The sequence below is a fragment of the Nycticebus coucang genome, chromosome 21 (genome assembly GCF_027406575.1).
Source record: "Nycticebus coucang isolate mNycCou1 chromosome 21, mNycCou1.pri, whole genome shotgun sequence".
Taxonomy (NCBI): domain Eukaryota; kingdom Metazoa; phylum Chordata; class Mammalia; order Primates; family Lorisidae; genus Nycticebus; species Nycticebus coucang.
In genome coordinates this window covers 51,233,983-51,256,892 of record NC_069800.1, presented here as the reverse complement: position 1 = coordinate 51,256,892, position 22,910 = coordinate 51,233,983, and the positions used below count along the sequence as shown (strand labels likewise).

Here is a 22,910-nt window from a genome sequence, read left to right as displayed (position 1 = left end):
TAAGAAGAGTCCCTAGATGTCTATATAAAACAGAGCTTTACTGTCAAGACATACTGTGATGTGAGGGAAAAAAAAATGTGTATGGTGCAAAGCCAGTAGAAATTTGTAGTTATTGGTTACAGCGGCTAGCATGGCTTAACTTCACCCCTATGCATCAACCAGGGACACTGAGGAAGTTTGAGGTTTCTTCCCTGGGCATACTGCTCACCCCATGTTCCAAAACAAAGACAAGACTCTGTAGAAAAGGATGAAGGCAGGAAGGGGAGTGAGTGGTCAGCGGGTTCTAGACTGAGCTGAATCTAAGGCCCTGGGCAGAAAGGGCTTACGGAGGCAACTGTCTTCCCTGCGCGCTGAGACTAAGCAGTGCAAACAGGGAGGAGAAGGGCCTCACGGATACGCAAAGCTGACCTGGTCAGATCTGCTGTCAGTGGGGTCGCCAGCATTTGAGGCACCACAGGCAGTTTGCTGGCTCAGGCCTCTACTCTGTACCCCATGTGTCACCCACTGGAAACAGAGCATTCAGCAACTGTCAAACCATGACTTTGTGGTACTCCAGTTGAAGCATTTTGGTTTCTTAGAACCAGACATTTGTGGAGTCTCAGGATCCTAGAATCTCAGGGCTTGCTGGACTGTGGAAGGGGGTGGGTGTTCAACCTGGGGGAAGGGAAATTTGCATGGTGGTAAAGATGCCAGATTTTGGCATTGCAATTCCACAACTTCTTAGCACAGCCACTTAGGCAAGGGAGCTCACTTCTCTGACTCAAAGGTTTTCCATCTGTAAAATGAGTGCAGAAAATTAAAGCCTTCACCTAGAGTGAAGATGAAATGAGATAACCAATGTAAAGCGTCAAGCACCCAGTAAGTGCTCCTCAAATACTGGCTGCCATAGTCATCCCTGCAAGGAGGGGCCACATTCAGACTCCATCACCACCCCTTCCTCAGCCTGCACCTCCAAGTTAGGTTTGGCAGGGACCTGTGCACTCTTGGACGGAACTTTCTCTTCCCAAGACCAGACGTGTCTATGCTGGCCGGGGCAGGGTTGGGGGAGGATCCTAGCCCCTGCTCTTCCTCTTGACAGGATGCATCCATCAATTCTAAGCCTCAGTTTGTTCATCTGGGAAATGGGTGCAGACAACATCCTCTGCCTCTGTCAGAGCTGTATCAGAACCCAGTTGAAACTCCAGTAGACCATGTCTATGGGCACCTGGCCCTCCATTTGAATCCCAGCTCTGGCCTGCTCTTGTTTTATGTCATTGAACTAAAGTTTGGGGGCTTTTGTATGGAATCTCCCTGGCTCCTTCCTCACATGAGGGATGAAATGTGACCAAGCCTGCAAAGTGCTCAGCTCTGTATCTGGAACTTAGGAAGGAAGGGTTCAATTAATAGTAGCAATTATTGTTAGTGATACCAGTCTCAATATTAATCAAGATTTTGGAAAGTATACAAAGGACTGTAAGTCAAAAGGTGCCTAAGCGAGTGTCCATGCGATAGAGAAGAGGGAAGCTCTACCCTTGCTGTGAAGCCATGTGGGTCCTCTCATTCTCCCTGCTCTCTGGAACTCTCTTCTGATCCAAGTCTTCCTAGCATTGGGGCCAGGTGGCAGGCAGTGCCGTGCAGGGCTGGGAGTCTGAGCTTCCACATTCCAGATCAGCTTCCACTGCTCTCTGGCTGTGTGACTCAGGGCAAGTGCAACAACCTTCCTGAGCCTTCTTAACAGTTGTGTAAGCCAGTGGGACTGGAGGCGTTACCCCAGGGGACTTAAATGATTATGACACTCACTGACTCCTTACAGCAGCCACTGGCCAAGGAGAAAGGGTGTGGCTCCTTTGAGGGCTCAGGGTCAGGTCACTGCTCAGGGTCAGGGTGTGGAATCTGGGCTCTGCTGCCCAGAACGGCACCTCCTGATGCCTGGAATTCCACCATTAGTGACTCACGCTCTCGCCCCACTGAGTAATAACAATAACAACCCCTCGTGACTTTTCCTTGCTGAGAGTGTTCATACTGCACCCTCTCACCATCTCGCCGTGTCTTCAGCACACTTTTGTGAGCACAGAGTGGGGGTTGAGGAAGTTGGGATCATGGTGCCTGATGCAGGAAGCAAAGGCCAAATGCCACACAGCAAATTAGCGCCCAAGCCTGGACTCCTGGCCTCTGGCTTCTTGGCCAGTGCTTTCCCCCCTGTCCCCCCAAAAATTTTGTTTAAAAAGACTGCCTTTGGTACTTGAACACCCATGTTTATAGCAGATTATTCTCAATAGCCAAAAAGATAGAAGCCACTCAAATGTCCATGATGGGCTAAAGGTGGTATATCCATATAGTGGAAGATTATTCAGCCTTAAAAAGGATGGAAATTATGGCATATCCATATAGTGGAAGATTATTCACCTTTAAAAAGGATGGAAATTATGGTATATCCATATAGTGGAAGATTATTCAGCCTTAAAAAGGATGGAAATTATGATGCATGCTACAACCTGCATGACCCACAAGGACATTATGCTAAGTGAAATACGTCAGTACCAAAAAGACAAATATCATTGACTCCATTTAAATTAGGTATCTGTCTAAAGCAGTGGTCCCCAACCTTTTTGGCACCAGGGACCTATGTCATGGAAGACAATTTTTCCATAGACAAGGGAAAGGAGGATAGCTTCAGGATGATTCAAGCCCATTCCATCTCCACCTCAGAGCCTCAGACATTAGATTCTCATAAGGAGCATAAAACCTAGATTCCTCTCACACGCACAGTTTACAGAAGGGTTCAAGCTTTCTGTGAGATTCTAATGCTATGGCTGATCCAGCAGCAGGAGGAGCTCAGGCAGAGATGGTAGTGATGGGGAGAAGCTGTAAATAGAGATGAAGCTTCCCTCCTCACCCACTGTTCACCTCCTGCCGTGTGGCTCAGTTCCACAGGCTAGTACTGGTCTGCGCCCCAGAGGTTGGGGACTACAGATCTAAAGTATACAGTCCACACAGAGGGAAAGTAGAATTGCCAATGGCTGGGGAGGCAGGAAGGGGAGTTAGTGTTTAATGAGTATACTCATTAAACATCTTAAAATCTATAGATTTTCAGTTTTGCAAGATGAGAAGAGTTCTGTGGATGGAGGGTGGTGATGGTAGCACAAAACTTACTGCCACCGAACTGTACATTTAAAAATGTTAAGATGGTAAATTTTATATTATGCATATGTTGCCAAAATTAAAAAAAAAAATTTAAGCACTTCTTCCAAAAAGAATATGGAAATACTAATATTTTCCAAGACATGGAACTTAGTTTATCATGATTTGTATCAGTCAGGATAGGCTAGGTCATGCTGGTGTGACAAATAACCCCAAAGTCTAACTCCAGTCAGGCATTTAACCATTGCACCATACTGCTGCTCATGCAAATGCTGTACCCCCCGAAACATTCTTCCTTATCATCTTGAACCTATACCCCAAGGCCAGGATAAGGCAATGGATTCACACATATTTGACCCTGGTTGGCAATGTGGCTGTGGGCAAACCAGTTAACTTCTTTGAGCCTCGGTTTACTCATTCAGGAAATGGGGACTATAATAGAATGTACCTTGAGGAGAGAATTCCAGGAGCATGGAAAGCATTTAGAATAGTCTCGGGCATGGTGTCAGGTTGTGGGTATATTTAAGCCTCATGCAGAGTTTGGCACCCAGACAGGAATGGGGGAGCCTTCAGGCTCCTGCCAGCAGGCCCTTGGCTTGAACAATCCTGGGAGGAACACCTTCTTCCAGCCAGCCTTCCGTCAGGGCTGGGGAATGGTTGGGACAGGAGCCAAAGGCTGCAGAGACAGTCGTCTCGAGCCTGGAATACTTTTCTCCCTGATAATCTGTTTTCAATCTCTCTGTCTCTTTTCTTTTTCCTTTTCAAACCCATCGTGTGGAGGAATAAGCAAGCAAGGGTACATCAATCAGCTTCTAGTCCCGCCAACATCGAACCCTTTGAGAATTTAATGACAAATAATAACTGCACAAATTCATGGTGTACTTCGAATTGTGGGGTGTAGGAAGCTTCCACATACCATGTATGTTCCAGCCCCCACACCTCTGCATGTGGTATTTCCCCTCCCTGCTGGGCCTCGCCATATCATCTGTCAAGGCCTGGTCACAGGGCTGTCTCCCACCGGCAGTCTGTCTGATCGCTTGTCTTACCTCCCCTGTTAACACAATCCCTAAAATCTCCCCAGGTCTGAAGACATGTCTTGAATTCTTATCTTCTTTATTGAACACTTTTGAGGGCAGGGACTACATCAGCCACTTTGCAATGTCTGAAGACTTTCATGAATTGATGAAGTGCTTTTATCACTGCTGTGCCAACACCACCGGGGGGGGGAATGATGATGATAGTAATGATTACCCCCATTTCACATATAAGAAAATGGAAGTCCCGGGAGCAGAAGTGAAAGCTATTATAGCTCATGTAAGTGACACCATATAGTATTTGTCTTTTCATGCCTGGGATGTTTCACTTAGCATAATGTCCTCAAGGTTTGCCCATGTTATAACATGTATTCAAATTTCATTCCTTTCTAGGGCTGAATAACATTCCATTGTACATAAATACCACACTTATTCATTCATCCAGTGATGGCCCCTTGGTTGTTTCCACCTTTGGCTATTGTGAATAGTGCTGCTGTCAACATGAGTGTACAAATATCTGTTCCAGACCCAGCTTTCGATTCTTTTGAAAATCCTTTTCCAAAAGGAATTACTAGATCATACAGAAATTCTATTTTACTAGCACTCTGGGAGGCCAAGGTGGGTAGATTGCTTGAGCTCAGGAGTTTGAGACCACCTTGAGCAAGAGTGAGACCCTGTCTCTACTAAAAATAGAAAATGACCAGGTGTCATGCCAGGCTCCTGTAGTCACAGCTACTCAGGAGGCTGAGGCAAGAGGATTGCACAAGCCCAAACATTTGAGGTTTCTGTGAGCTATGATGCCATGACACTCTACCGAGGGTGACACTCTATCTCAAAAAAAAATCTATTTTCAATGTTTTGAGGAACTGCCATACAATTTTCCATAGCATTTGTACCCTTTTACATTCCTACCACAGTGCACCATGGTTCCAATTTCTCCACATCTTCACCAACACTTAATTTTAGTTTTTTAATAATAGTAGCTAGCCTAATGGGTATGACATGCTATGTTTCCAATCTTCTGCTATGATTAAAAAAACTGCAGTGGGGGTGGCGCCTGTGGCTCAAGGAGTAGGGCGCCGGTCCCATATGCCAGAGGTGGTGGGTTCAAACCCAGCCCCGGCCAAAAAAAAAAAAAAAAAACTGCAGTGGATAATCTTTTACACACTTCATTTCACACACGTGAAAATACATGTCATTTAAATCCTAAGAGTAGAAATTCTGTATCATGGCATTTTGGGGAATTTCTTATGGAAGTTTAATATAGATACAAACTGAACAGAAATCCTAAGTGCTTAGCTTGATGAGTTTTGACAAAATGGTCACATTCGTAAAGCAGCACTCAGATTAATAGAACATGGCCGGCCCCACAGAATCCCCCTCATGCCCCGTGAAAAGTGATCCACATCCTTGAGATGGGTGCCAGCTGCCTCATCACCCCCATAAGACGGATGCCGGCGGCCTCACAATGGCCCCACACCACCCCCCGGATAGGAGGAAGGGGAAAAAAGAGGTAAATGAAATGATGCCAAGTACCATTACTCTTAGATCAGTCCGGATCGGGCCAGAATAGGACAAGATAAGAATGAATGAGCCGGGCGGCGCCTGTGGCTCAAAGTGGTAGGGTGCCAGTCCCATATGCCGAAGGTGGCAGGTTCAAACCCAGCCCCGGCCAAAACCCACAAAAAAAAAGGAAAAAAAAAAAGAGTGAATGAGCCAAGTACTGTCCCGATGAAAGTGAACGAGCTAAGTGCTGTGACCAACTGTTTTACTTACTCGCTCATTGCCAGATCTGTGTTATGTGGCCTTCATGTTACCTGTCTGCTAATCCGCCAAATTGCAAGGTTCGCTTCTGTAAAAGCCGTCATCGTGACCCCGTGCTCACTTTTTGCTTCTTTTGCCAACTTTCTTTTTGCTTCTAATTGCTAACTTTCAGACTAGAAAACCCCCAACTTCAGACCCCTCACTGCTCTCTCACTTAGTCTGCTTTAGACTTTGCCGAGACAGCCCCGTGGGTAATAAAAGACTCCTTTTTGAAATTCTCATTTGAGTCCGTGGTCCTCACCCCACAACATCCTAACGTCTAACATCTTAGGTTAGTTCTGCCTCCTTTGAATTTTGTGTAAGTGGAATCATATGATGATACGATATGTACCATTTTGTATGTGGCTTCTGCTGCTGGCTTCAGCCACACCGCCCTGTGCAGTTGCTCATTCATTTTCATTCTCACTGTAGTTATTTTGTTGTATGAATTTAATTATCCAGGCTGCTGTTGATGAGCATTGGGGTTCTTCTTAGTTTGGGGATATTTCAAATAGTGTGACTATGGAAATCGCTAGTCTGGTGTTGTCCAATAAAACATGCCATGTGCAAAAGAATTGAAAACACGGATTCCAACAGATACTTAGACCTAAGTGTCCACAGCAGCATGATTCAAAATAGCCAAAAGGTGGAAACAACCCAAATGTTCATCAACAAATGAATGGATGAATAAAATGTGGTATGCACATCCAATAAAATATTATTCAGTCTTTAAAAAGGAAGGAGATTCTGACATGTGCTGCAGCGTGGAAGCATCTTGAAGACACTATGCTAAGGGAAAGAAGGCTGACTTATAAAGACAAATAGTATTGTGTGATTCCACTTAGATGAGCTACCCAGAATAGCAGATTCATAGAGACAGAAAGAATAATAGGAAATGGGATGAGGAGTTGTTTAGTGTGTACAGAGTTTCAGCTGGGGGTGATGAAAAGACTCTGGAGACAGATGGCGGTAATGGTTGCCTAACAGTATGAATGTACTTTTTATTTTTTATTTTTTTGGCCAGGGCTGAGTTTGAAACCACCACCTCTGGTATATGGGGCTGGCACCCTACTCCTTGAGCCACAGGTGCCGCCCAGCATGAATGTACTTAATGAGGCTGAATTGTACCCTTAATGGTCAAATGCTAAATTGTATGTACACTTTACCACAATAAAATTATAAATACTGTATAATCCCCAAAGGTAAGCAGTATATGTAATTTAAAATATCCTAGCAGCCGCATTAAAACATAAAAAGAAACAGATGGAATTCATTTTAAAAATCATTTAGCCCAGTTGATCCAAAATATGATTGTAACACATCATCAAAATAAAAAAGTAAGGAGTTATTTTACATTTTTTCCATACTAATAAAATTCAGAGTGTATTTTACACTTAATACCCATCTCAATGTGGACTGGCAGCATTTTAAGTCACGCGAGGTAGCCCAGGTCTAGCACAAGTCTTTGGGGGCGTCACAGCTCACAGCAACCTCAAACTCTTGGGCCTAAGTGATTCTCTTGCCTCAGCCTCCCAAGTAGCTCCCACCACAATGCCCGGCTATTTTTTGGTTGCAGTTGTCATTGTTGTTTGGCAGGCCCAGGCTGGGTTCAAACCCATGACCTCCAGTGTATGTGGCTGGCGCCCTAACTGCTGAGCTACAGGCACCGAGCCTCAAGGACAGTTTTATACTTTTCTGTACCCCTCTCCTTGACCCTCAGCCTCTTCTCCCTCATAACCTGGGACAAAGTCAGAGCTGAAAGCCAGATATTTGAGAGTCAGGTTGTAGGGATCTGAAAGCCAGTTATTTGAGAATCAGCTGAGCTATTTGAGAATCAGGTTGCAGCTGAGGCGTCTTGAGCAGGGTGTTGGCCCAAGTTCTGTGTTTATCTTTGAGGCCATGCTGCCCCCTGCTGGCCAAGATGAGCTTCTCCTTCCCACCTGGGGTCAGGAGAGGAGGAAGGGCAGCTCAGGCCTGACTGAGCTAGCTGCCCCTGAAATCAGGGTTTGATTTCACTCCTATCATTTACCGCTGTGTGACCTTGGGTAAGCAACTTCACCTCTCTGGATCGTCCACCTCCTCATCTGGAAAATGGGAATAATAACAATACGTACAATAAAATATTATTGTATAATAATTCCTCCACAGGGTTGTTGGAGGAATAATCCAACTTGGACATAAAGGTATGGCATGAAATCATAGTAGCTGGAATTCTTTTTTTTTTAATAGCTGGAATCATTTCTTATGTATTTTCTGAATTTGGATTTCGTGGATTATGGATTTTCTTTTATTTTCTTGTTTAATGACAAATAATAATTGCACATATTCATGGGGTACACAGTGATGTTTTGATGTATATAATAAATAGTGATTGGATCACAGTAATCAGCATATCCATCATCTCAAACATTTATCATTTGTTTGTGTTACGAATATCAATACCCTCCTTCTAGCTAGTTGAAACTATAGAATGTATTATTATTAACTTTAGTCACCCTGCTGTGGTATAGGATGCTAAATTTCCTCCTTCCTACTTAGCTGTAATTTTGTATCCTTTAACACATCTCTCTCTACCTCTCCCTTTCACCTATGGTAGCTGGAATTCTTCTTCTTTTTTTTTTTAAAGACAGAGTCTCACTTTGTCGCCCTCGGTAGAGTGCCATGGTGTCACAGCTTACAGCAATCTCCAGCTCTTGGGCTTACGTGATTCTCTTGCCTCAGCCTCCTGAGTAGCTGGGACTACAGGCACCCGCCACAACGCCCAGCTATTTTTTTGTTGCAATTTGGCCGGGGCTGGGTTCGAACCCGCCATCCTTGGTATATGGGGCCAGCACCCTACTCACTGAGCCACAGGCACCGCCTGGTAGCTGGAATTCTTGACATCTATAAAGTCTCAGAGAGAAAGGGAAAGGATGGCTGGAACTAGCAGAGGAGGCAGCTGGTGCTGTTGGATTTTTGTGGGCTCACCACTGCCTAGCCAGCTTCTGGGCCTTAGTTTCCCCTTCTGTGGAATGGCCACTTCACTTTCCAGTAAGGGTCTGGGACATGCTACAGTACCAGAGACCCCCATGCCTAAGCTGGGTTGAGCTGAGCACTCTAGAGTGTTGAGCAAATCCACCCTCAACACCCACCAAGGAATGGACTCTCTCGGGGAGCTTGTGGACCCCCTGATAGGGGTCCCTGTGATCACAACACATGAGCACCAGCTCTTTGGTGGTGCTGGATGAAGGGAGTTTTGTCTGAGCTTCTCTGGAGCCCCACTGTAGGACCCTGTCCTCTTACCTGACATTCAAACATTCAACTCTTGCCTTATTGACAGTTACACTCAAATCCTTCCTTTGCTCCAAAACATTCCATGGCTCCCCATTGCCTGCCAAATGAACCCAAATTCCTCACTCTGGCATTCAAGGCCATCCATGGCCTTTGTTTGGTCTGCTTGTGGAGATGACCTCTAGACTGCATGAGAATTCTCTCTAAAATTCTGCCCTTTCTTCATGATTGAACTAAATGCTATTTTATTCATTCTTGCATTCATTCAACACAATTTATTAAACAAAATTTAGTAACACATATTTTAACCTATTATGTAAAGACATTGTCATAGGCATTAGGGGACAGATAATGGGTTTAGCCAATTGGAATTAAAATGACTTAATTTTGCAAATTTTATAAAACATATGACCATGTAGAGGGGGCACTAGTGGGCACACCTGTAATCCCAGCACTCTGGGAGGCCAAGGAGGATGGATTGCTTGAGCTCTGGAGTTCAAGACTGCCTAAGCAAGAGTGAGACACTGTTTCTAAAAAATAGCCCAGTTTTGTAGTGGACACCTGTAATCCCATCTACTTGGGAGGTTGAAGCAAGAAGATCACATAAGCCCAGAGTTTGAGGTTGCTGTGAGCTATGATGACACCACCCCACTCTACTGCGAATAAGAAAGTGAGACTCTGTCTCAAAAACAAAACAAAATAAGGCCAGGTGCAGTGGCTTATGCCTGTAAATCCAGCACTCTGGGAGGTCAAGGCAAGTGGATCAATGGAGCTCACGAGTTCAAGACCAGCCTGAGCAAGAGCAAGACTCCATCTCAAAAAAACTAGCTGGGCATTGTGGTGGGTGCCTGTAGTCCCAACTACTCAGGAGGCTGAGGAAAGAGGATCGCTTGAGCCCAGGAGTTTGAGGTTGCTGTGAGCTATGACGCACCACGGCACTCTACCAGGGGCAAAAAAGTGAGGCTCTATCTCAAATAATAATGACAAGAACAACAACAACAAAATGACCATGTGAGTGCATTAGAGAGTCCCTTTGTTACAGGAATTTCTTTCTTCAGTAGGTCTTTGGTCTCAGGGATTACAAGAATGAACCCAGGGACCACAGATCAGTGGTAAGATAGGATTTATTATACAGAAAAGAATACAGAAAAATCACCAAGCTTCTGGCAGAGGGAAAGACCCAAGTTAGAAAATCTCTGCCTGGGTCCTTTGTCTAGGGATAGGTATAGCCTTGAGAGTTACCATTTGGCCAGGACTTGGTAGGTGGAAAAACACTTTTTCAATAGATACAGTCCCTTCAGCTAGGGGCAGGGTGAATGAATGCCTTAATGAATGGATACGTCCCTTCTGCTCAGGCAAAGTGAGTGACCATTCCCTTTATGAAATTGCCCAGGCCTAGGAAATGGGGGGGGTGGGGAGGTCCCTGTTCAGCCCTGAATGGAGGTCATTCTTAGCTTCAGAAGTTATCTGTGTGCTGCAGAGGACAGCTTCACACCAGTGGGTACTGTACTTGGAAATAAGGGGAAAGAAGAGGTGGCTTGTGCAGCAGTGTGGGCGCTGGCATGGTCTCCCTCAACTTACTAGGGGCCTACAGGCTTCAATGGTGCTCACCCCTCTCTCCACACTTGGTTCTCCAGCCCTCATCTCCCCACATCCCACTGCACCCCTGGGGTGGCAAAGCAGAAGGCGCCCAAGTTGGGTGCCACCCACCCTGTATCACCTTCAAAGGCCTTGAAAGGGCACGTGCTCATGAGGAGTCCTGAAGCTTCATTAACCTCTCAATAAATCTGCCTCTGGGCCCAACCACTCTGGAGTGCTATGGCACAATCACAGCTCACGGCAGCCTGGAACTCCTGGGCTCAAGTGATCCTCCTGCCTTAGCCTCCAAGCAGCTGGGACTACAGGCTTGCACCACCACGCCTGGCTAATTTAAGAAAAAAATGTTTTTAGAGATGGGGCTTAGCTTTGTTGCCCAGCCTTGTCTCACGACGCCTTCCTTGAGGGTGGTCTCTTCCTCCTCTGAGCTCCAAGAGCTTGACTCTCAGCTCTGCCACTGACCAGTCCAGTGACCTTGGGAAGTTATTATTTATATAAAGTGGTAATACCAATTCCTACCTTTAGGGAATTGCTAAAGGAACAGAATTAGATTAGGCATAAAGGTGTAGATAGTAAATACTCATCAAGTGTAGATCATTACCATCATCATTAGCTGCAGCTGCAGCTAACTTGGGCGGCAGGGGCTGCCCGCTCCCTGATGGAGCCAGGTTTGCTCTCTTTATCCACTAGAGGGCCCCAGCAGTCACAGCCCCGCCGTTAGCGCTCTGCGCCCTGGGCTAAAACAGGCTTCCCTGCAGGGTAAGAGTAATAAGGGGTTTCACCCGACCCACAGCGTCCCCCCGCCCACCCTTAGCCAGTGAAGAGCCTGGTAGATTTCCTGTATCCCTGCGGCTGTCAGTGCCCGGTGGGATGAGGGGGTAGGCTGCAGTGGCCCATAGGTGCTCCCTAAACCGTGAGCTCCAGTGGATGGAAAGGCGGCCAGATGACCATCCTCAGAGCCCCCATGTCCATCCCTCATTGCACGTCACAGCCCTGGACAGCGTGGACAAATGAATTCAGGTTTCTGGAACCCGGCCTTTGTATTCCTCTCTGTGTGACCTTAGGTAAGTGCCTCGACCTCTCTAAGCCTCAGTTTTGTTTTTTTTTGGGGGGGGGGGTTCTTTTTTTTTTTTTCCTTTGGAAACAGAGTCTCACTTTGTCACCCTCGGCAGAGTGCCATGGTGTCAAAATTCACAGCAACCTCAAACTCTGGGGCTCAAGCGATTCTCTTGCCTCAGCCTCTCCACTAGTGGGGATACAGGCTTCCACCACAATGCCCAACTATTTTTTAGAGATGAGGTCTTGCTCTGGCTCAGGCTGGGCTCAAACTTGTGAGCTCAGGCAATCCACCTGCCTCCTCCTCCCAGAATGCTGGGATTACAGGCCTGAGCCACCCCAGGGCCTCTCAGTTTTGTTTTCTATAAAATGGAAATATTGTTTCCAAAGAAAGGAAAAGCTTCTACAGACCCAGAGGGATGGCGTGATTTCTTTCATTTGCTTTTCATCTGGTAAATCTGTTACAATGTAATTAGCTCTTTCCTGTTGGTCACTGATGTATTAATTCATTCAAATATTTTTTAGCTCCTTACCATGGACCAGCTCCTGTATGAACTTAAGGAATTGGCAAAAAAAATGAAGCTAGAGCTCGTCGCCTGGAGCTCAGCACCTAGGGTGCCAGCCACACCAGAGCTGGCAGGTTCAAATCCAGCCTGGGCCTGCCAAACAACCATGATAACTACAACCAAAAAATAGCTGGGAGTTGTGGTGGGCGCCTGTAGTCCCAGCTACTTGGGAGGCTGAGGCAAGAGAATCGCTTAAGCCCAAGAGTTGGAGGTTGCTGTGAGCTGTGACTCCATAGCACTCTACCAAGGGCGACATACTGAGACTTTCTCTCAAAATAAATAAATAAATAAATAAAGCTAGCAGTTGTGTTGGGGGTGGTGAGATTCTCAGTGATAGAGTGTACCCCCCAACCCCCTGAATCCCTCCTCTTCTCCAAACTTTATGTAATGTTGTTGCATCGCCTGTACAATGGCAGAAAAGGAAGACAGGGAGGAATGCTGATTGAGCCACTGTGTACAGGATGTTTCCATTCGTCCTTCCCTTAACTCTGCAGGCTCCACACAGGCAAAGACATGTCTGTTTTGTACATCACTGTATTCCCAGTACCTGGCACTGTACCTGGCATGTTGTAAGTCCTGAGCAGATACTTGTTTAGTGGTCAAAGGAATGATTTGTGCAGAGCTTACAAATGAAGTTAAAGGAGGTTGTGTGACTCGCTCAGTGTTATCCCATGCAGCTAGTGGGAGGCAGGGCTTTGGGTCCTGAGGACGTTCTTTCTACTCAGTGCCTGTCTCTCCTCCTCAAATACCTACACCCCCTTTGCCAAAAAGGCTTATTCTACAGGCTTCTAAGCCAGGCGTCCTGCCAAAAGAGTGTCCTTAGCTATGACATGCTGCCTCCCCAAGGGGCTGCTGGGCACCCTCTCATCTTCTCCACTCACTGGGGGCTCCTAGAGGATCAGGACTTCACCCTAGCGCCGAGGGGGTTGCCCAGAAGGCAAGGCCCCTTAGTCTCAGTAGCCCTGTTTGAAAGTTTGGCAGGTAGGTTTCTCGGTGCAAAGCCATCTCTGCCCTTTGAATCTGTAGCCACCTGTCCCTGCCCCACCCAGTCCTGCACACACCTGCCAGCAGGTGCAGGAGGAAGCATAGAGACCGGAAGTGATTGGCGGTTGCCTGGGGATGAGAGATGATGGGGGAGGGGTACTCAGCAGGGGGATAGGGAATGATTGCTAATGGGTTTCTTTTAGAGATGATGAAAAAGTGCCAAAATTGCTTGTGGTGCACGGATGAAAAACTTTTGAAATCTACACTTTAAATGGGTGAATCTTATGGCACATGCATTTTATCTTTAAAAAGCTGTAGTAATCATTGTTTGTTGGAGAGATGGAGACCCAAGATGACAATGAAAATGTACACCATCATTTAGTGAGAACAGGGACTATGGCCAGGACTCTTTTTTTTTTTTTTTTTTTTATTGTTGGGGATTCATTGAGGTTACAAGAAACCAGGTTATGCTGATTGCAATTGTTAGGTAAAGTCGCTCTTACAATCGTGTCTTGCCCCCAAAAGGTGTGGCACACACCAAGGTCCTACCCCCCTCCCTCCTTCCCTCTCTCTGCTCTTCCTTTCCCCACCCCTCCCTCCTTTCTCTCTCTACTCTCCCCTTCCCCCACTCCCACTGTGTCCTTAATTGTCATTAATTGTCCTCATATCAAAATTGAGTACATACGGTTCATGCTTCTCAATTCTTGTGATGCTTTACTAAGAATAGTGTCTTCCACTTCCATCCAGGTTAATACGAAGGATGTAAAGTCTCCATTTTTTTTTTTTTTTTTTGTAGAGACAGAGTCTCACTTTATGGCCCTCGGTAGAGTGCCGTGGCCTCACACAGCTCACAGCAACCTCCAACTCCTGGGCTTAAGCGATTCTCTTGCCTCAGCCTCCCGAGTAGCTGGGACTACAGGCGCCCGCCACAACGCCCGGCTATTTTTTGGTTGCAATTTGGCCGGGGCCGGGTTTGAACCCGCCACCCTCGGTACATGGGGCCGGCGCCCTACCGACTGAGCCACAGGCGCCGCCCAAAGTCTCCATTTTTTTAATGGCTGAATAGTATTCCATGGTATACATATACCACAGCTTGTTAATCCATTCCTGGGTTGGTGGGCATTTAGGCTGTTTCCACACTTTGGCGATTGTAAATTCAGCTGCAATAAACAGTCTAGTGCAAGTGTCCTTATGAGAAAAGGATTTTTTTCCTTCTGGGTAGATGCCCAGTAATGGGATTGCAGGATCAAATGGGAGGTCTAGCTGGAGTGCTTTGAGGTTTCTCCACACTTCCTTCCAAAAAGGTTGTATTAGTTTGCAGTCCCACCATCAGTGTAAAAGTTTTCCCTTTTCTCCACATCCACGCCAGCATCTGCCGTTTTGAGATTTTGTGATGTGGGCCATTCTTGCTGGGGTTAGATGGTGTCTCAGGGTGGTTTTGATTCGCATTTCTCTAATAGATAGGGATGATGAACATTTTTTCATATGTTTGTTAGCCATTCGTCTGTCTTCTGTAGAGAAGGTTCTATTCATGTGTCTTGCCCACTGATATATGGGATTGTTGGCTTTTTTCATGTGGATTAATTTGAGTTCTCTATAGATCCTAGTTATCAAGCTTTTGTCTGATTCAAAATATGCAAATATCCTTTCCCATTGTGTAGGTTGTCTATTTGCTTTGGTTGTTGTCTCCTTAGCTGTACAGAAGCTTATCAGTTTCATTAAGTCCCATTTGTTTATTTTTGTTGTTGTTGCAATTGCCATGGCAGTCTTCTTCATGAAGTGTTTCCCCAGGCCAATATCTCCCAGTGATTTTCCTATGCTTTCTTTGAGGATATTTATTGTTTCATGCCTTAAATTTAAGCAGGACTCTTAATCTCATGTCCCTTTCTACCAGGTTCTTCCCGTTTTGGAGATAAGGTGGCTGAGATTCAAAGATTGAGTAATTGGCCCCAGGTCACCTATTAGGGAGAGCTGTAATTGGAACCCAGGATGTGTGCTGCTTCCTTAGAAGAATGAGAATTTGGTATACCGGGCTAGCTGGACAGACAAACACACGGTGGACAGGACATATGGGGCCAAGGATCTGGGGCTCCTCTCTCCCCTGCCCGTTATCTGGCCTGGGCAGCCAGAGTTCAAGTTCAGGGCTCCTTATCTCTCTCTCTCTCTTTTTTTTTTTTTTTTTTTTTTTTGAAACAGTCTCACTATGTCGCCCCCAGGAGTGTGCCGTGGCATCACAGCTCATAGCAACCTCCAACTCTTGGGCTTAAGAGATTCTCTTGCCTCAGCCTCTCAAGTACCTGGGATACAAGTGCCCACCACAATGCCTGGCTATTTTTTGGTTGTAGTTGTCATTGTTGTTTGGCAGGCCTGTGCTGGATTTGAACCCACCAGCTCTGGTGTACGTAGCTGGTACCCTAGCTGCTGAGCTACAAGCGCCGAGCATCCTTATCTCTCTTTTAAGCCTTCTCCCAGAATCTCCCCTCAAGTAGAAACCCAGTAATGGGCTTCCCCGGAGGCCCTGGGACTGGTTTGGCAAATGGATTCAACTCATCAAACGGATGCCCCTCCAAGGCATCTCTCAAACCTGTCTGCCAAGTAACCCCCAAGACTTCCCACTTTTACTGTATGGAAATAACAACACATGGGCACAAAGATGGTCATCACAGCACTGTTTGTAACAGGGAAAAAGTGGAAAAAGCCTAAGTGTCCCACGCCGGGGGACTGGTCACTCCACAACAGAATGTGTGATGGGATGATACCATTCAGCCCATAGACACTCTGCAGCAGGGGTGCTTATTGACTCAGGACAATGGTCTTGATGTGTTAAGTGACAGAGCAGACCCCTGCTAGCTTCTGTCCCTGTGCCCAGGCCAGCCCCTGTTTACTCCTTACAATCCAGCCATGTTAAACCTCTTAGGGTCCCCCAACTGTCCCAGATTTCTCTCTTCCCAGTCTTTGCACTTGTTGGCCCTTCTGGCTGGAATTCACTCACCATCCCCTTCCAGCTCAGGTCTCTTCCCCTGGGAAGAACTCTCAGGCCCTGGGGCTGGGGCCAGGCCCTTCTGTCCTGGGCTTTCACAGACCCCTGGGTCTCTTATCAAGGTTCCGGTCATACTGCCAGTGACTGACCATGCAACTGTCTGCTTCCTGTATTTGACTCCCGAATATGAGGACAGACCGGCCTAACTGGCCAGTGTTTCTTTGTATGTGATCTCAGAGAAGCCTCTCCCAGCGACTTCCCTGACAACTGAAATAAAATCCAGATTCCTTTTCATGCTCTGCAAGGCCTTGCGTGATCTGGATAGACCCACTTCTCCGATGTGTCTCTTACAATTGTTCTCAAACTGTTCCAGCCACATGGGACTTCTAGAGAGTGCATTTCTGCCTCAGGACCTTTGTATTTGCTGTTTCCTCTATTTGGAACAAATGACTGAATGAGCAAGCCCCAATCTTTCACGTCAAGGAGCTCACAGTCTGTTGGGGGCGCAGACGCATTGACTGGCCCTCCTCTGGGCCCTGGTCTCTCTCCATGTCCCCCTCACCCTCCCTTGCAGGCCATTGTGAGAGTCCCATGTGGCATGCTTGGTGAACCATGCAGGGTAGAGCAGATGTCAATACTTGTTATTATAATGGCCTTGAGAGCTGAGGACCCAGCTTCCTGGTGGACCAGGAAGGGCAGGACACAGTAGGAAGGAAGACAAAGGAGGTTGTTTCCCACTTTGCCCCAGGCTGGCTAGGCTTGGCAGACCCTGCTCTGAGATCACTGCCACTAGGGGCAGGCTGTCCATTAGCAAGGACCAGCTGCGGCTGGGCAGGGCCTCTATGGGGTCAGGCATCTGGTGACTGCTCATCTAGCCTTCCTGAGCTGGGGTGGTCTGGAGCCGACTGAGGGGTGCCATCAGCCCTGGTGCCTTTCCCAGTGTGAGTTTCTCTCTGTTACAAAGAAGAGGAGCCCCAGAGAGCAAAGGCTCCCGATAATCAGTTTTCCACGTTCCTTCTGCTCTCATTTTACAGCCCATTTCAGGCTGCCTTAGCGCTTAAGGCAGTGTTTTTTAACCTCTTTTTTCTCACAGCACACTTGAACCTGTAGTTAAACTTCCGGGCACACTTAAATTATGTTGATCCACAGAAAGAGTAAAAAAAAAGAAAATACTTACTGTCTTTTTGTCCCTGGCTTGTTTCTATCAGCGTAATGTCTTCAGGGTCATCCGTGTTGTGGCAGGTGTCAGGATAGCCTTCTGTTTTTTAGGTGGCATAATAGTCCTGGTATCTATATGCCACGCTAAGCATTGCTGTAAGCCAGTGATTTTCTTTCTTTTTTTTTTAATGTTCATAACAGCTTTATTCATAAGAGCACAAAGTTGAAATAAACTCACATATCCATCAACAGTAAGCCAGTGATTTTCACCTGGTGTGCCCTGAGAGGATCTTTAGTGCCACAAAAAATTTTAAAGGTCATTAATTAAATGATTTTTGAAAGAAGTTCAGTATATACAGTAAGTGAGAGGTTGCGAACCCAAAGATGAAAGATTATTACAAGGCACAAGACGAAAGGAAAACGGAGGCCTGGTGTATGTGGTCAATGTGGCTTTTATTCTACATGGATGCAGGTGGGATGAAATCAGGAAAGAAATTCCACACGTGGGTTATGGCTGCTGGGGATTTAAAGGGTCAGGGAGGGCAGGAGGCTCTCTTGAGGCCAGAAGTTTGATACTAAACTGGGCAACATACCAAGACCCCATTACTACAAAACATTTTTAAAATTAGGCAGGCCTGGCCAGGCGCAGTGGCTCATGCCTATATCCTAGTACTCTGGGAGGCCAAGGCATATGGATTCCCTGAACTCAGGAGATCGAGACCAGCCTGAGCAAGAGCAAGACCCCCCCCCCTAAAAATAGTCGGGCGTTGTGGTGGGCCTGTGGTCCCAGCTACTCAGGAGGCTGAGGCAAGAGAATCGCTTGAGATCTGTTGCACAGCAGTGTGAATGTACTTAACATCATTGACCTAAAGAAAGAAACTGAAGCAAATTAATATAAATAAAGAGTTTATCTGAGCCAAGGTTGAGAACTGCAGCCCAGAAATTACCTGGGGAAATGCTCTAGATAAATAAGGAGAGGCTCTAGTTTAAAAAAAAAAAAAAAGGAGAGGGCGGTAATTACAAAAGTAGTTTTTCAGGAATTCTTACTGGTTGAGAGAAATGACTGATCAGTGATTGGCTGTGCATTGTTGAACTATAGGGTTTGAGTTCGGGCATCGATTGTATGGCATTGTTAGGTGAATTTATACCTTTTGGTGGTGACACTCAGCCTGGAGTCCATATAGCAGGAAGCTCCTATTATTCAGGATTATTTATTATTTAGGGGATTATCTATTCCAATGCCTCTCTGGGCATTGTGGCAGGCTCCTGTCATCCCAGCTACTTGGGAGGCTGAGGCAAGAGAATCACTTAAGCCCAAGAGTTTGGGGTTGCTATGAGCTGTGACACCACAGCACTCTATGGAGGGCAACATTGTAAGACTTTGTCTCCAAAAAAAAAAAGGCCAGTTGTGGTAGCTCTGCATCCCAGGAGGTGTGCAAAACCAACACTCAGTGGTCAGGGAAAGGATTCCTGCACTGGCAGGAGGTTGAAGGAAGCAACTTATTAGATCCTTTCTCTGACCTTGGTCTCTCTGAATGAGGGACCCAAGATTCCCTCCCCTCTTGGGCTACACAGCCAGCAAGAGTTCATAACTTAACAATGTAAAATGTTATTAAACATGTTGAAATATATGACAACATTACAAACAGATTTACATGATATTAACATTACATTTATGTTACATAATTATGTAAATTGAAATTTACATGTACATTCACATTTATATCTCTGATCGTCTCATCTTTATTGTAGAGATAATAATTTCATTTCAGCAATGTTGTATACTTTTAAGTTGACTTCATCATAAGACATTGATTTAGTAGTGTCATTTTCCTTAGCAAGACTAAGAAGATCATTTTTTTTTTTCCTGCAGCATCATCACTTTCAATGACCAAACTCTGACTGTTTCCCAGCCTCAAAAAGGACACAGCCTGGAAGCAGTGTGCATTGTGACGGGCAGAGGGGACTGAGCCTGATGAGAACAGCCTGGAAGTAACAGCAGTGTACAGACACTGGAGGGTGGGGGAGAAATCAGAGGTGGAGTAGGGGAGTGTATCTGTTTCCCTTTGCCCTACCCTTGTTGATAGTCCAATGGAAGGAGAAAACAAATGTGGTCCATGCAAGCCAGACAGCGCATGTAATGAAGGGCGGCCTGGGTCTCTAGCAAAGACTCCTCTCTCCAGGCACTAAGTCAGCAAAGCAGATGGCAGAGCCAGCTGAGTCCAGACTTCAGAGTGAGTAGTTGTCTTCAAGGTTATCACCAGACATAGAGGCAGCTTCTGACAGGCTGGGGCAGGATGGGATATATGTCATCTCTCCAGGGCTCTCTTTTTGGTCTTAGTGAGCTTAGCGATGAGAGAGGCATCTGTGTCTGCGGCCACATCCTTCAACATGTCTGGGACGCCTCTGTTTTCTTCCATGTCTTCAGGAATCTCAATTGCATATCCTTCATGAACTAATTATAGCCCAATATCAAGTTTCTTCCCACTGCTAGTGTCATATAAGTAGATCTTTGGCCACGTTGAGACTCCACTGTGGACATAGCTAGAGATCTTAGCCACAAGGGGCTGCCAGTCAGCACAGTGAGTGAGTCTGTCAAGTTCATCCAAGGCTTCCTCTTTCCACTGTTCACCTGACAGGGCGATCTGTGCCAGACTGCACTCTATGGCTTGAAATGGAAGGCTCAGGAAGTCATTTCTGAGAGCCCTGAGGTCTTTCAGTGGACAGTCTCCATCATCTCCAAGTCAACATAGTAGAGGTCATAGTTCCCATTTTCCAAGGTGCCAAGAATCTGGGCTGGATACCTGGAACCATTTGTAAGTAAAGGTGCTGCTACAATGTCTCCTGTTTGCACAGTCACATCTTCAGGCAGGCTATTTTCATAGTGCTGGTTCATCTCATTGACAAGCTTATCCAGCTGCAGGCTGCGGGAGCCAGTAATCTAGATCCAGAAGTGGTTGGGTGTTCAGCGGCAGAGGCATAGACTTCTAGGTCCTCATCAGCATGGAAACTGAAGTCAGGGCTGGGGACTATGATTCTGCCCAGGGAATCATAGTTTCATGTCAGCTCCTTGCCGGCCAATGATCAGCTTCACAGCTTCCTGGGGAACTCTCATCGCTAGTTCAATGTCATCCTCCCCCAAAAAACGTCAGCTGCTCTTCTCTGCTCTCCCCTGCTCTCCCTGTACCTGTGGTACAGGATGTAGGTGACTGTGGCACTGGCTGGGATTCTGAGGCCCAGGGCTATTTTCTGAACAGTGGACAGGCTTGTCCAAGAATCTCATTCAGTGGACATTTCCGCCATGTTCTGACTTACATCCGTGCCTCCAAGTCAGCCGTCGCGGGCTCCACTTTACTTCTCACCCTGGCGACTGCCACCTCTTACCATCCGCACCAGGACTGGCAGCCCAGCTGGCAGCTAAAAAGATAATTTAGTCTTTTCTCTAGCACCATCAACTATGATTTTTTATTGTTGATAGTTTAGAAAAAGTTTCCTTCGGCTTCCTTCTCATTATCAAGGTAGTGGCCTCCCCTTATCAAGTTGTGCTTCCCAATGATCAGTTACCCACAGTCAAGTGCAGTCCAAAAGTAATAAATAAAAAAGTTCCAGAAGTAATCAGATTGTAAGTTTTAAAGTACATACCATTCTAAGTAGCATAATGAAATTTCACGCTGTCACACTCCATCTCATCTGGGACACTTGTCCAGCATATGCACACAGTGCATGCCACCATTCCGCTTGTGACTGGGTCGTTATCTTGATTATCCTATTGAAAAAACATAGCACAGGCCAGACGCAGGGGCTCCCACCTGTAATCCTAGCACTCTGGGAGGCCAAGGCAGGTGGATTGTTTGAGCTCAGGAATTCAAGATTACCCTGAGCAAGAGTGAGACCCTGTCTCTACTGAAAAAATAGGAAAACTAGCTGGGTGTGGTGGCTGGTACTTGGGAGGCTGAGGCAAGAGGATTGTTTGAAACTAGGGGTTTGAGTTTGCTCTGAGCTATGATGCCAAGGCACTCTATCCAGGGCGACAGAGTAAGACTCTGATTCAAAAAAAAAGAAAGAAACCAAATAGCACCTATAGGGTTCAGTACTATCCATGGTTTCAGGAATCTACTGAGGGTCTTGAACCCCACCAGGATAAAGGGGGACTACATTAGTATCATAAAATTTTAGGATTGTTGTTGAATTTAGAAGAACCTCTATTAAGTTTCTTTCATATAGGAGCTGAAAGATTTTGAGACATTTTATGTTTCCATGATTACTTTAAAAAATGTTCTGAGCAGCTGCCGCCTATCAGTTGGTTTATTGTCAACATCCTCTTTGTAATGGTGTATTTCGACTTTTGTTATTTTCATCAATGCCAGTACTCTGTGATGACTTCCCCTTAGCTAGATCCAAAAAAATAGCCACAGCCACTCCAGCAGGACCCAAAAGGAGGGAAGTGTGGCAGAGAGGGAAGCTGGCGTGGGAAGGGGCAGGATTCTTAATAATTTACAGTTAAAATATCTTATACTGGCAAGTTCTACAAAAGCATGTGATCCTGAACATGCATTGATTGCTCAGCCCTTTCTAGGTCACTGGCAAGGTGCCCGGCAAGTGATGGGTTCTGGGACTTAAGCTTGTGATATTCACAATAAGTCTGTAAAATCCACTTCTGCCTCTCCCCAGAATGAAACCCAGACCACGCCTCCCAGAGATAGGCATGGTCAGCAGATTCTCATCTGTCCACCTCCACTCAAGCCAGCATCACTTCCTCTGGGAAGCCTCCAGAAAATGCTAGCTGCCCCTAACCCCACTCCACTACCTGTCCTATGATTGGAGTATATGACTAGTTCACCCTGTACCCTCTGTAGAGTTTGAACAGCTTTACATAGTAGAATCTTAGGCTGAAGTGACCTGCCAACATCACCCAGATGGTAACTCCCAGAGCTGGGAGTTAACCAGAATGAAAGCATGAACGTACCAATGAACAAAAGAACTCAGCTTCCCAGGTTCAGACAGAGAAACTTCATTTCTTACCCAACCCCTGCAGAGCCCTGGACGGCTTGCTTCCCATCCTCCATCCTGGACGGCTGATTAGGAGCCCAGAAAGAGGTCTTATGAGCCCCACTGCAGAAATCTGCCTCCCACTGACTTCTATTATGAGGCATGGAAGAGCATAGACCTAGATTTGAATTGTACCAGCTGTGAAGCTTTGGCCAAGTTGGCATTACTGCTCTGAGCCTCCGTGTTCTTACCTATATAATGGGTCTAATGACCGTACCTTCCCCCCACCCCCCAGGGTGAAAGGATTGTAGATGGTGTTAGGGTAGCAGAAGTGCTCTGGCCCCAGACACAGCG

At 46.3% G+C, this 22,910-nt stretch overlaps 1 pseudogene; it reads right to left on the bottom strand.

The window, feature by feature from the left end:
* Nucleotides 1-18,170: 18,170 nt before the first annotated feature.
* Nucleotides 18,171-22,633, bottom strand: LOC128573525 (tudor and KH domain-containing protein-like; annotated as a pseudogene).
* Nucleotides 22,634-22,910: the final 277 nt, after the last annotated feature.